Consider the following 13,040-nt stretch of genomic DNA (forward strand, 5'->3'; position numbering starts at 1 on the left):
GACAATCGCGCTTAGCTCCGTCGTAATCCGCGGCCGCTACGTGCTCCGGGGCCGGCTATGGCTTCGGATCCGACAAACGAGTGCGAGACTCCGTCGTAATCCTGGGCCACCACGCGGTTTCGTAGAGGGAAAATGTAAGGAAAAAGCTGTGTGTGTGTGTGTAAGAGAAAAAAAAAAGGTCTGATCTTAGGGTCTGGGTGTCTATCTCATGGGTCTTTACCCCAAAAAAAAAAAAATTTTATTTTCTTGAGAAAAAATTATATATATTTTTTTTTTTTTTGCGGAAAAAATATTTAAAAATTTCCCGAAATCCTTGAAGTCCCTGCTCGGGCGCCATGTAAGGAAGTTCTTGGGCTGGGATATTGTGCTCAGGGCTCCCAGGGTCACTTACAATAATTTATTTCAGTTCAAGGACTCAAGGGGGGCGAGATAAGAATGACCCTATTCAGACTTCGTGGCCGGAACTCACAGCGGGTTTGGATCCGACAATCGAGCAGAGCTCCGTCGTAATCCCTACCCGCCACGCGCCTCGGAACCCGCAATGATCCTTCGATCCGACAAACGAGGCTAGCTCCGTCGTAATCCTTGGCCAACCCGCGGTCCGGCCACGATCGACAGAACCAGCAACAAAAGAAGAGGAAGGGGGTCTTGTGGGCACTGTCACCCAGAGATGCCGACCATGGGCTGAAATCGGCAACGGAGTTAGATCCGGCGATCGAGTGCAAAGCTCCGTCAAAATCTCCCTCAGCCACACGCTCCGGAACCCGCACTGACCCTGGACCCGACAAACGAGCCTAGCTCCGTTGTAATCCACGGCCACTACGCGCTCCGGGACCGGCAACAGCCTTGGATCCGACAAGCGAGTGCAAGACTCCGTCGTAATCCTTGGCCACCACGCGGTCCGGCAACGATCGGCAGAGAAACATGGGTTTTCCTAGATGGAGGCAAGAGAAAACAGTTCCCATTCCCCTCCTATGTTCACTCACACACAAAACACGGTCAGACAAATAGTTTTCTTTAGGTTTCAAATATTTCGTTTTCTTTATTTAAGTTTTGTGCAAGGGGGGTGTACAGAGCCTCCTTGTCACAAAACTCCAGTCCAGTTCATGTTTTTCTAAACAAAATATATCCGGAAAATATATATTAGACGCTTACGTTTCCGTCCACAGCAAGTCCAGCCAGTTGATTTCCCATGCCTCCGCAGCGGGAATAGCGTCGCGCACTCCATCCACATCACCGCACTCGTTTTCCATTTAATTGCACGTTTTTTACGCACTTGTCCGAAAAATTTTCACAGCGGGGTAGTTTTTCCGGGTTTGTCACGTCTGGATCTCTAGTCTGGCACGCACGAAGCCTCAGGAGTAATTGCCTTTCCCCTCTTTTGATATTGGCGCGCGTTCCCCATGCATTGCGTCGGCGTCGCTGCCGCTGCGCTTGCGCTTCGGCCGTTTGCAGGCAAAATTATTTCCCCTTGCTCGAAAACATCGGTCGGGTCGGTTGCAATCTGGTTCGATCGTGCGAAATTGTTTTCCCCTTGCTCGAAAACATCGGTCGGGTTGGTTGCGATTTGGTTCGATCGTGCGACGAAAAGCTTATGTGTGTGTTGGCTTTGTGCAGGTGTTCAAACTGTTCGAAGCGGGCGAGAGTGTGTTGGTTGCGCTCAGGCGTTCGATGGTTCCAATGTGTGTAGCTGCTGACGTTCGAGGTGTGTGAAGAAGAGAGCGAGAGCGCGTTGGTCGCGCTTAGGCGTTCGATGGTTCAATTGTGTGCAGCCGCTGGTGTTTTGAAGTGTGTGAGGAAGAGAGCGAGAGCGCGTTGGTCGCGCTCAGGCGTTCGATGGTTCAACTGTGTGCAGCCGCTGATGTTTTGAAGTGTGTGAAGAAGAGAGCGAGAGCGCGTTGGTCGCGCTCAGGCGTTCGATGGTTCAACTGTGTGCAACTGCTGCGTTGGCTATTAAAAAGCTAAACTAAAAATATTCCTACATGGCTACAAAATCCTACATGGCTACAAAAATCCTACATGGCTACAAAAATTCTACATGGCTACAAATTCCTACATGGCTACAAAGTAAATTGTGAGGGCCGTTCTACGGTTCCTCACATAGTAGATATTATACTATTTAAACTACATACAATTATTTACAATTATTTACAAAATTTTTGATGGATTACTGGATGACCCGGGAAGCGAGGCATTGGAGTGTAATCTCTTCAGCCTTCGAAGAGGTTGCGGGTTGACAAGCCTGCTAGCCAGTGGGTTTGGGTGCGCCATGAGCCTGTCACTGTATCGGCTGCTGTGGTGGTTAATTTGATCGCCCACCGGAATAAGGCGAAGATCAGCTTCGATTGCCCGGTTGGTCACATACCAGGGAACCCCGGTTGCCCGCCGAGCAGCACGTGCCTGCACCACCCTTAGCCTGTTCAGCTTGTGCCTTGAAGCTGTGCCCCAAAGTTGGATGCCGTATGTCCAAGTTGGCGTGAGGATCGCTTTTAGCAATAGAGCCTTCGTCGACAGCTGGAGACTTTTGGACTTCAAAAGCCAATCCATCTTCTGGAGCTTGCGAAGACATTTGGATTTGATGGCCGTGATATGGGAGTTCCATATCAGCCGGCGGTCCAAGTGGACACCCAGGTAGCAGTGAGAAGTGACGTTTTCGATGTTGCCACCATCGAAAGTCAGATCTATGCCGATCAAGGGTCTGAGTAAAAATGTCACGCATGCCGACTTATTGGAGTTAATTGCAATGTTCTATTGCTTGGTCCATCTCTCCATCGCATACAGCCAGTCTTGAACTGCCGCCGCTGCTGTCTGCTGACATGAGTGGGACGCAAGCATGGCCGTGTCATCTGCATAAGTAGCCAGCAGCAGAGAGGTAGGTGACATACCTTCGGGAAGTATGACGGGTAACGGCGCTGGCATGTCACTGGTGAAGAGAGTGTAGAGGAATGGACCAAGTACACTTCCTTGAGGCACTCCTGCGTGAATTTCTGCCAAGCTGGAGCGAGAGTCTCTTACTGCAACTTCAAATGTTCGATCAGCGATGAAAGAGCTCATTATAGCGAAGTAGGGTGCTGGGAGAAGATCCTTCATTTTGAAGAGCAAGCCATCGTGCCACACCTTATCGAAGGCTTGTTTCACGTCAAGGAAGACGCCAACGGTGTGTAGCTTATGCTCGAGTCCCTGAGTGATGAGGTCGACCAGGCGATGGACTTGTTCTGGGCAGCCATGTGATTTCCTGAATCCAAATTGATGCTTCGGTATGAGACGTGCTACTTGGGGCAGTTCCATCAGTCGGCTAAGAAGAATCCGCTCGAAGACCTTGGAGAAGGTGGTTAGCAGGCTTATAGGGCGGTAAGAGTCGACCTGCGTTGGAGTCTTGCCTGGTTTCGGGATCATGACAATCCGCGCACGTTTCCACTGCCTTGGAAAGTGACCCAAGCTTAGCATGGCGTTGAAAGTTTTTACCAGTGCTAGGACTCCTTTGCGTGGAAGAGACTTTGCCGCTCTATTGTCGATGCCGTCGTGTCCAAGGGACTTCTTAGGTTTTAGCGCCTTAAGATGCAACATGACTTCTTGCGTCTAATGGGGCGGGCAGGTTGCATAGGAGCGCTTAAAAAGTTGGCAACCTCTTGACGCTGGAAAGCGTCTGGACGTTGAAATGGCGTGAAGGTGGAGGCCAGGTGCTCAGCAAATGCATTTGCTTTCTCACAATCTGACTTGAGCCAGTGGCCACTGTGACTCTGTATAGGAGATAGGAAAAGCGGCTGTCTCTTTATTCCTCTCGTGAGCTTCCATATACAGAAATCGCTGCAACTATCCGGGCCAGCTCCTTCCAACAGTGAATCGATGTTCTTCTGGCGTGTTTTTGCTAGCATTATGTGCAGTCTGTTTGTTACGCTTAATAAAAGCTGCTTAGTTGCAGCATCACCCGTCACAATGTAGTGCCTTCTAAGACGCCTTTTTTGGTCCAGCAGTGTCCTTGCCTCCGAGGATAGTATGGACGCCCTTCTATTAGCTGGGAGACCAGATGGACGCTGAGGTGGCGTAGCTTGCTGTGCAGCTTCTGCAATTGTTGTTGTGAGGCAGTCGACGTACGCATCCAGATCGCTGCACGAAATGATCGGGAAGTTGAGCATTGTGTGCGTTTCGATGTACGACTTAAAAGTCTCTATGTTTGCATGTGGTGGCAACATTTTGGGGACTCCTTTGAAGAATTGAGCTTGTTCTTCCAACAAAAAGAGCAACGGCAGGTGGTCCGATGACAGCTCAGTCAAAACTCTAACCGTGATCTGTTGCTGTCTGAAGCCCTTTGAAATTCCGAAGTCGATTGCGCTGGGGGTGGCGTTCGCACGATACGGATAGCAGGTGGCCTCTCCAGAAGCTACAACATCGATGTTTTCATCGGCCAGGACTGAGCTCAGAATCCGGCCTCTGGCACACATTCTGTAGTTGCCCCACCACCTATGTTTGGCATTCCAATCACCTGCTGCAAGGAATTTAACGCCGAGCTGGGATAGGAATGGTGTGATGTGTGCTTCTGTCCACCTGAAGGCTGGAGGGCAGTAGACTGAAGCAACGTTGAATCTTCCTCTGCTTGAAGAAAGTTCAATGGAGACAGCTTGAATGTGGTCTTCAGAAATAATAAACGCGGGTTGATGAGTAATGACTGCTTGCCGCTGGTCCTCCGGATGGATGGCTTTATGTAGGGTGAAGCCAGGGATCTTGAAGTTGGATCGGGAACAAAGGTGTGCTTCTGACAACAGGAGGATGTCAATGTCGTGCAGTTCAATGAAAGCAGTAATCTCGTTTGTTTTCAAGCTTACCCCATTTGGATTCCAACTTGCAATTTTAAGGGCACCCATTGTGAAGAGCAGTAGAGGAAGAGCGCGTTTGCAGAATAGCTTGCATTAGTGTTTCTACAAGCGACATCATCCTGTCGAGCCTCGTAAAAAGTTGTTTCAGCTTAGCATCAAGCGAAGCATTTGCGTTTGAATGCATTGGGATTGAGTGATTTTCAGTTCCTCTGCGGGGCAGGCTACGTTGTTCGCTGGATTGGCTCCTTTTGGCAACGCTTGCGAATGTTTCCTTACCAGGATTGGATGCTGAAGGTTTTGGTACAGGATTCGTGGTGAATACTGTGGGCTCGTTGTCCTTCTTGTGGTGATTCTGCTTAAATGCAACTTGCAGGTATTTTCTGCAGCCTTTGAAGTTTGCCGCATGAGAGTTGCCGCAGTGGAAGCAGCACCTAGGGTCATCCTTTCCGAGTTTGCACTCCAGTGTTGGGTGATTTTCTCCACATTCTCTACAAATATGATGCCATGTGCAATATGCTTTTGTGTGGCCATATTCCTGACACCTGTGGCATTGCACAGGGCCTGATTGCTTGCGTGGTTTCTCCCAGGTGACTTTGTGTCTGCAGACGGCAGAGATGTTTTTCAGAAGTTTGTTATTTTCAGCCTTTTTAAGGTCAACAAATCTCATGTTAAGTGGGTGCTGAGTTGCCTTGTTTCGTGGGGTATATATTCGCATAACACAGTGACCCTCACCCTGCAAGCATTCAATAATGTCCTCCGAAGGGACATCATGGTGGATGTTTCTCATAACCATGCGAAAAGGACGATCTTCTGGCAGCTGATGGTGATGAAAAATTGTTCCCTTTTCGCGGAAGTGCCTGGCCACGAGCCTGTACGCGTCCGATGAGTTGCACTGAATGGCACAGTCACCTGAGTTTAGGGCTTTTATGGAGTATGAGTTTCCAATGAGACCATCCAATTCAGCGCAGAAAGCAGAGTAGCTGATCACACCAGGAACCATTATCCTTGGGACTTTGTGAGATCGAGTTGTCTGTGGAGCAGCTAACTGGGGTTGCTCTTGTTTGTTTGCTGTTGCCGGATGCAAAATAGCTTCACGCTTCTTCGCGTCGCGATTCATCGCGGCTTTTGAAGTGGTGGGTTCGGTTTCGTAGTCCATTTCGTCCTCGTCACTTAGGGTTATGAAGCGGGTAGCGGTACATTGAGCTGAATTTGTCTTCTTATGAATCACCTTTGGAGAGAGAGTGGCACCTGCTCTCTTCCTCACCGCTCCTTTTCCTGGCTTTGTTGTGACTTCCTGCCACCCTTGAGTAGAGGGATGCGAAGATGCGCTGATTGATGCAAGATCATGCCTCGTACTGGATGCAGCGGTGCACACGCTGCCATTCAAACTCGTTGTGAAGGTCAACGGTGATGAAATGGAAGATGTCACTGTACAAGTTGTGATGCAGCTTGTGAGGGCCCATCTGGTTGTACTCCCAGCGGTTGTGCAGTCGTCTAGCAACTCCGCTCGCAGACTAGCGCGAATTTCAGAAGCAGAAGCACCAGCGATTTTCCTCATCGCTTTAAAGTCGATGGATTTTTGCTGTAGTGAGTTATCAATTTTTATCAATTTGCTGAACTTTACTGAATAAAGTTAAGTAATTGACTAAAATTGAATATATTTGCTAGGCAAGTCTTACAACCGCCTAGACTTGTTATGGTTTCACACCGATAGATGGCGCTATTGCTGATAGCTCAGACACAAACCGGATTAAAGCTTAAGGCTTCACCAGCTGATCCCCTCGTGGAGATCAGTGGACCACCAGCTAAATGCTGGGGCCCAGCACTTGTGAATTTAAGCTGTTGCAGATTCACTTGATGGTACTTGCGTGAGTATAAGCAAGACAACTGTAGAGGTTGTCCCACAATGATGGATGTTTTCGATACCTCTGGGGTTTTAAGTAATTACTTGATGGATGCACAAGAAACACGTCTAACTCTTGCAAAAGCTCGGCTTCCACTGATTCAAATCCCACATTTGGATTAGTTCTTGCTCAATCATTTCCTTCAGCTTGATGTCAGCTTTAGTGCGCATCTTAATGCCTACAAGAAGCTCGAATGGAGTTGTATGTGTACTCCTGCTGTACGTCGAATTGATTGTCTGCTGAACCTGGCTTTAAAACTTGTACCACTTACTGGGGATCTATGGATCTGGATCATCTATGGACAGTTTGGACAACACGGAAACAATTGTGGCGCTGAGTCGTTCAACTTGCCCGTTTGCTCATGGAACTCCTGTGGTAACTGCATGCAGCTCGTCTGAAGTGAACGCTGTGCCTTGATCGGATATTATTTTAACAGGATTGCCAAATATTGCGTCTGATGATGACGTCCTTGGAAGATGTTGATTTTTTGGGATACAGCCACCAAAATTTGGTGAATCCGTGCAACCACCATACTATCTCAGAGTGCCCGGGACTTTCCTCTGATCATATTCCGCTCCTGAGATATTTTTGCGTGGCTGCCTATACGATCGTTACCAAATCTAGGCTTCTTCCTCGGGGTTCGGATGTAAAAAGTCAGGAACAACCTTCTCTTCATTCGGTGGACGACGTAGATTCCTTCACTTAGTTACTGTTCGTCCAGTAGACGAAGATGAGGTGCGTGATCATATAAAGCGACTGGATACTACTAAAGCTCCTGGCATGGAAGTTATCCAACCCGAGAACCCAGGCCCCTTACCCAATTTGTAAACAATTTCTAGCTGGGAACTTATTACTCAGATTTCCCACTAAATCCAGAGTTCTTGTTAACATTCCCCACTCCAATAAGAATTTATTAATTAATTTTCAATTGCGCCGCGGACCTTCTACTGTAAACTAAGCCGGGTCTCCCAAATGTAAACATTAACATCCGGTCAGCATCTCCAAAATTGCAGAAGTAATCTGTTTAATCGATTTCAAAAATCAAATCAATAATTTCATCATCCATCATCTCTTGAGTCCATCTCTTATCCAATCCTTAACGAGTCCCTAGATTCTCTTAAACCGAGGTATCAGATCAGACCTTGATGAGGCAGTCCGTTTTGGGATCCGAATAGATCGGTTGACAAATTGAGTTTTGTGAGCAGTGTAAATTAATATGTTCTATACTAAAAAAAGTTGTGTAAACTAGTGAATAAGAAAAGTTAAAAATAAAATATTTTTTTAACAAATTCGCTAGCGGTAATTTAATTGGCGCCCCACGTGGGGCGGTGCTACAAAAAAAATCCCTGAAATTTTAAAACAAAACAGTTTTCAAAAAACAAAGGGAATACGCGCCGCTCAAAAAACCTAACCGATGACATGATAAAAAGTGAAAATAGCTAAAGGAGGAAAACAATAAATGCAATAATCCCCCTTTGTTTACAACAACCAGTTAATTAGTAATCGTAACAAAAAACACATTGCTACAAAAACTATAACTCTAAAAAAAAATGAAACAAAAAACCAAACGGACAAAAAAATAAAAAATATAAATACAAATACAAAAATACAAATACAACAAAAAAGAAGAGCTGAGGGCAATCCCTCGCTACACAGAAATAAATTGAAGGAAGAGCTGAGAGCCATCCCCCGCTATACGACGACCCCAAACAGGATCAGCAATCACAAAACTAAGAAGAAAATTAGTGAGCTGTTTAATTATAGTTCTAAATTTAAAAAAAATATACTTCAAAAAATGAAATAAAAACAAACAAGATGTAGGAGTTAATTACCGATTTTGAAAATTTTCTCACTATGACTCCACCCTTACCTGCAATGGCTTCTAGCAGACAGGCAAATACACATACGTTTAATGTAAGCGATTTAATAGCACAAATAGTTAATAATGAATTGAGTCCTTTGAAGAATGAGATCGCGAGTTTAAAGACACAATTGAATCACAATATAAAGAAGGTTGAGGATTTTCAAATAGAAGTTATTGTGGAATTTTATAATTTAGTAAATAAAAAATTAACTCTCTTAATTAATAAAACCATTATGACACATGACAAAACATAGAAAGACAGCACTACGGGTGTTCATAACAGGCCTCAACGGCCGCATTTCAGATGTAATATTTTCAATGAATCCACCAGATTTACCGAACGCAAAGAAGAGCAACAATTTGAGGGCTCAATTCGCAAAACAATTTTTTAACATCACAACGAAAGACTAATGAATCAAACTTATATGGGCACCAAAACTCAAATAATAAACCCTGGCAGAATAACTATAATAACTATAATAATGATTTTATGAATACTAACAACTTGAGGTTTAATCAACCTGAAAATCAAAATAAATATAATTATAATCAAAATAAAAATCAAAATTGGAATCAGGGCAGACAATATTATCCCCAACATAATACTCAAAATCAATGGAGTTCATATAAACCTCAACAGAATACCGATGGATGTTGACGAATCCATACAGTTTCAGAATAAGCGAACGTATAACAATAATCAGGGTTATAAAAATTTTAGCAATACTAATTATAATCAAAATAAATGGAATCAGTATAAACAAGAGAGAACGCTATAGTCGAGTGCCTCGACTATTAGATACCCGTTACTCAGCTAAACAACTTAATATAAATATGCCTTCTTGTATGTTTATACCCGTTACTCGTAGAGTAAAAGGGTATATTGTATTCGTGCAAAAGTACAGCTAGAAGGAAGCGTTTCCGACCCTATAAAGTATATATATTCTTGATCAGGGTCACTAGCCGAGTCGATATAGCCATGTCCGTCTGTCCGTCTGTCTGTCCCTCTGTCTGTCCGTCTGTCTGTCCGTCTGTCTGTCTGTCTGTCCGTATGAACGCTGAGATCTCGGAAACTATAAAAGCTAGAAGATTGGCATTTTGCATGCAGATTCTTGGATTCTTGGATTCTACGCAGCGCAAGTTTGTTTCAAAAAGGTGCCACGCCCCCTTTAACGCCCACAATCGCTTATATACGATTTTAAAAATTTAAATATTTCGGAAAAGTAAAAATGCAGTTTTATTGTGTTTATCAATACCTATCGAAATGTAGAAGAAATTTTTCAAATCGGACCATTCTTTAAAAAGTTATGCGTGATCAAAGTTTCTATCTCCATCTCCCTCGCACTCCCTTTACCTGAGTAACGGGTATCTGATAGTCGGGGCACCCGACTATAGCGTTCTCTCTTGTTTTTTTTTTTTTTACATAATGTGAATAATAGTGACCATAGGAAAAAGGGACAACAAGTTCAAATTATCAATTTGAATTCGGCGATCTCTTAGTGCTGGCAGCTTTACAGCACGAGCATCAGCACCAGCGCGGCTTTAGCGCAGGCAGCTTTTGTCCTGCACCAGCAGCTGTGTTTATGTTTATGTTTTTGAGTGCAATAAATTGACTAGAAATATTAAACATACATACTTATATTGGCTAAACACATACATTCTTAAGGGGTTATATACCTTTTTTTGTCGAAAAAAATAGGAAAGTTTGGATTTTTTTATGTGTGTAACTATTGTTTTTATTAAATAAATGATTTTTTTTTTGAAAGTTTAGATTGTTGACAATTTTTATGCAAAAAATGTTGAAAAAATATTTAATAGTTTTTAAGGTGTGGCTGTTTCACTTAAACGCCTTTTTTTAAAGAGCCTTGCGGTGATAATTCCCCAGGACGAACGGGTCAACTGATACCGAAAAAATAAAAATATTTCATTAGTTTGAAGTAGTATCCTGTACTTGAACGAACGTTTAAAAAAAAAAAATTTTTTTTCTGTGCATACGGGAACGTTTTATGCAAAAAATTACGTTTTTGAACGCTAAAATTCTTAGAAAACGATCTATTTCGGCGAAATAAAAATTTTTACATGAAAAAACGCTTGTTCAAGTACTAATAAAATTCATTACGAACATTTTAAAAAAAATTTGAAGAAAATCGGTTCAGTAGTTTTTCGCCAATCCATATCACCGCAAAGTCATTTTTCAAAAAACACCAATTCGAGATATTCGCGTTTAAGTTTCAAGTTTGGGTTTGGGCGGGGACGCGGCTAGGAGCGCTGATACTTTTTTTCTACTGCTCAAATCTCCATGAAAATTTGGGGAAATGTTCTCATAAAGTTGTTCTTTAAAATAAAGCAAAAAAAATTTTCGATTTTTTGAAAATTAAAAAGGTATATACCCCCTTAAATAGTATTATGTATATTAAAGTCTAAATGTTTGCACAACACGAGTAACGGGTATAGCGAATAGCTTTCTTTGAAAGGAGTTATCTTTACCGGGCAATTGAATCTGTGTACAATGTAAATACATACATATGTATATGCTTACATACATACACACATACGCCATTGTTTGACTCAGACCTCCAATTTGGCTAACTTGATTTGATTTGCATTGTTCTTGGGATATAGTTCGGTATTGAAAAATGAAAACCATCGCAATTTCCTTTAATAGACATTCTTATTGCCCCTGGCCAGCTGTTCCAAAGTCATCCGTTAGATGGCGCCATGAAAGGCGGAAATGTAGGCGCTAGCCAGGCTTAAGCGTTTAATGGGTTTTTGGGCGTTAGAGTGGGCGTGGCAAACTTTTATTAGGCCAATCGATAGGTATTGACGAAACAAATACATATCAATTAAAATTTTCATAATAGCATCAAAACTGTGGCCACAGAATGTGGCTTGTGGGCGTCAGATTGGGCGTGGCACCATTTTGAAATAAACTTGCGCTGCGTAGGAACTCCTAAAATCTACATGCAAAATGCCAATCTTCTAGCTTTTATAGTTTCCGAGATCTCAGCGTTCTTACGGACAGGCAGACGGACATGGCTAGATCGACTCGGCTAGTGATCCTGAACAAGAATATATATACTTTATAGGGTCGGAAACGCTTCCTTCTACCTGTGACATACTTTTGCACGAATACAATATACCCTTTTACTCTACGAGTAACGGGTATAATTATATCTTCGTAGTTTCTTAAAATAAACCCACATATTCCGAGATATTTTTGGATTTCAGAATTACGGTCTAAAAAAATTGGACGACTATATTATAAATCTGTTTTAGGAACAATCAGAAAACTATATCATATAGCTGCCATAGGAACGCTCGAAAAAAAACTATCCGGAAATCAAACTATCTTTCAAAATCGAAATGCAGAATATTGAATTGTTGTACCAGCTGCAAGGATATAAAAACTTCGGCTTACCAAGTTTGCTGCCTTGTTGTAAAATGATGTCTATGTTCTCTTTCGCAGTAAAAGCTGATATTGGATTTTTACGAAATGCTTCCCGCAATTCTCTATTTTGATTTGGTTCCATCGGGGCGAGGTAGCTTTATCTTTTCCCAACTTTAATCGGGAAGCAACTATATTTTGGAACTAACGATGCTCAACAAGCAGGGAGAAGTTCCTCTGGCCAAGGGCTTTGTGGAAACGCATCCCTCCCGGGATGATAGGCTCGTAAACGATCTGACTGAGAGTGTCCTGTTGGACGGACGAAGGGCTGTGAAGTGTAAATCCCTGGAACCGGCGGGCGAGAGTTCGATGTTCTAAAAGTCAAAGGAGGAACTAGCTGATGTGGTCACAACGTGCATGGGGAATTCTGCAGGTAAACATAATTTGATATAGAAACTATAATCCTAAAATAAATCGGGGATGGGTCAAAATAATATTTGTCAGTGGGACGACCATTCTTAAGTCGCAATAATAGACGAGCCAAAAATATATATGGCGAAATATATAGCAATTACACTGTTATTAAACATCCTCTGTTAATAAAGATTTGAAAATTAAATATTTTAAAATAGTTTCTTACTAATAAAATACTTTTAAAAACTTTAAAGTGTGCTAGGGAATGTGATTCTGGAATCTAACTCGTAGATTCTCTACATTTTATATTAATAGACTGGGATCAGATTTTTTGTATTGAATTTTTATGAAAAAATAGGAAATGTAGTCATCTGCTTTTTCTTCATAAAAGTTCAAAGTGTTCTGGTTCAGCCTAGAGTCTAGTCGTCAAGTTTCACTTTGGGCTTCGCTTAAATTTTAAATTAATCTAAATTGAGAAATTGAAGATGTCCAACGACGCTGTGGAGCCTATGGATGTGGATGCTCCTGAGGGTATGGCGTCCCAAGTTCGCAGACTGTATAGCAACAACCCAGTGCGGTGCATTATTGTGTGGCCAGAGGTGGTCCAACCGTATTATCCAGCAGTCATCGAAGACGAAGAGCTTGCCCTGGTTGTCCAC

This window comes from Drosophila rhopaloa, unplaced genomic scaffold (assembly GCF_018152115.1).
Source record: "Drosophila rhopaloa isolate 14029-0021.01 unplaced genomic scaffold, ASM1815211v1 contig_155, whole genome shotgun sequence".
In the NCBI taxonomy this organism is placed as follows: Eukaryota; Metazoa; Arthropoda; class Insecta; order Diptera; family Drosophilidae; genus Drosophila; species Drosophila rhopaloa.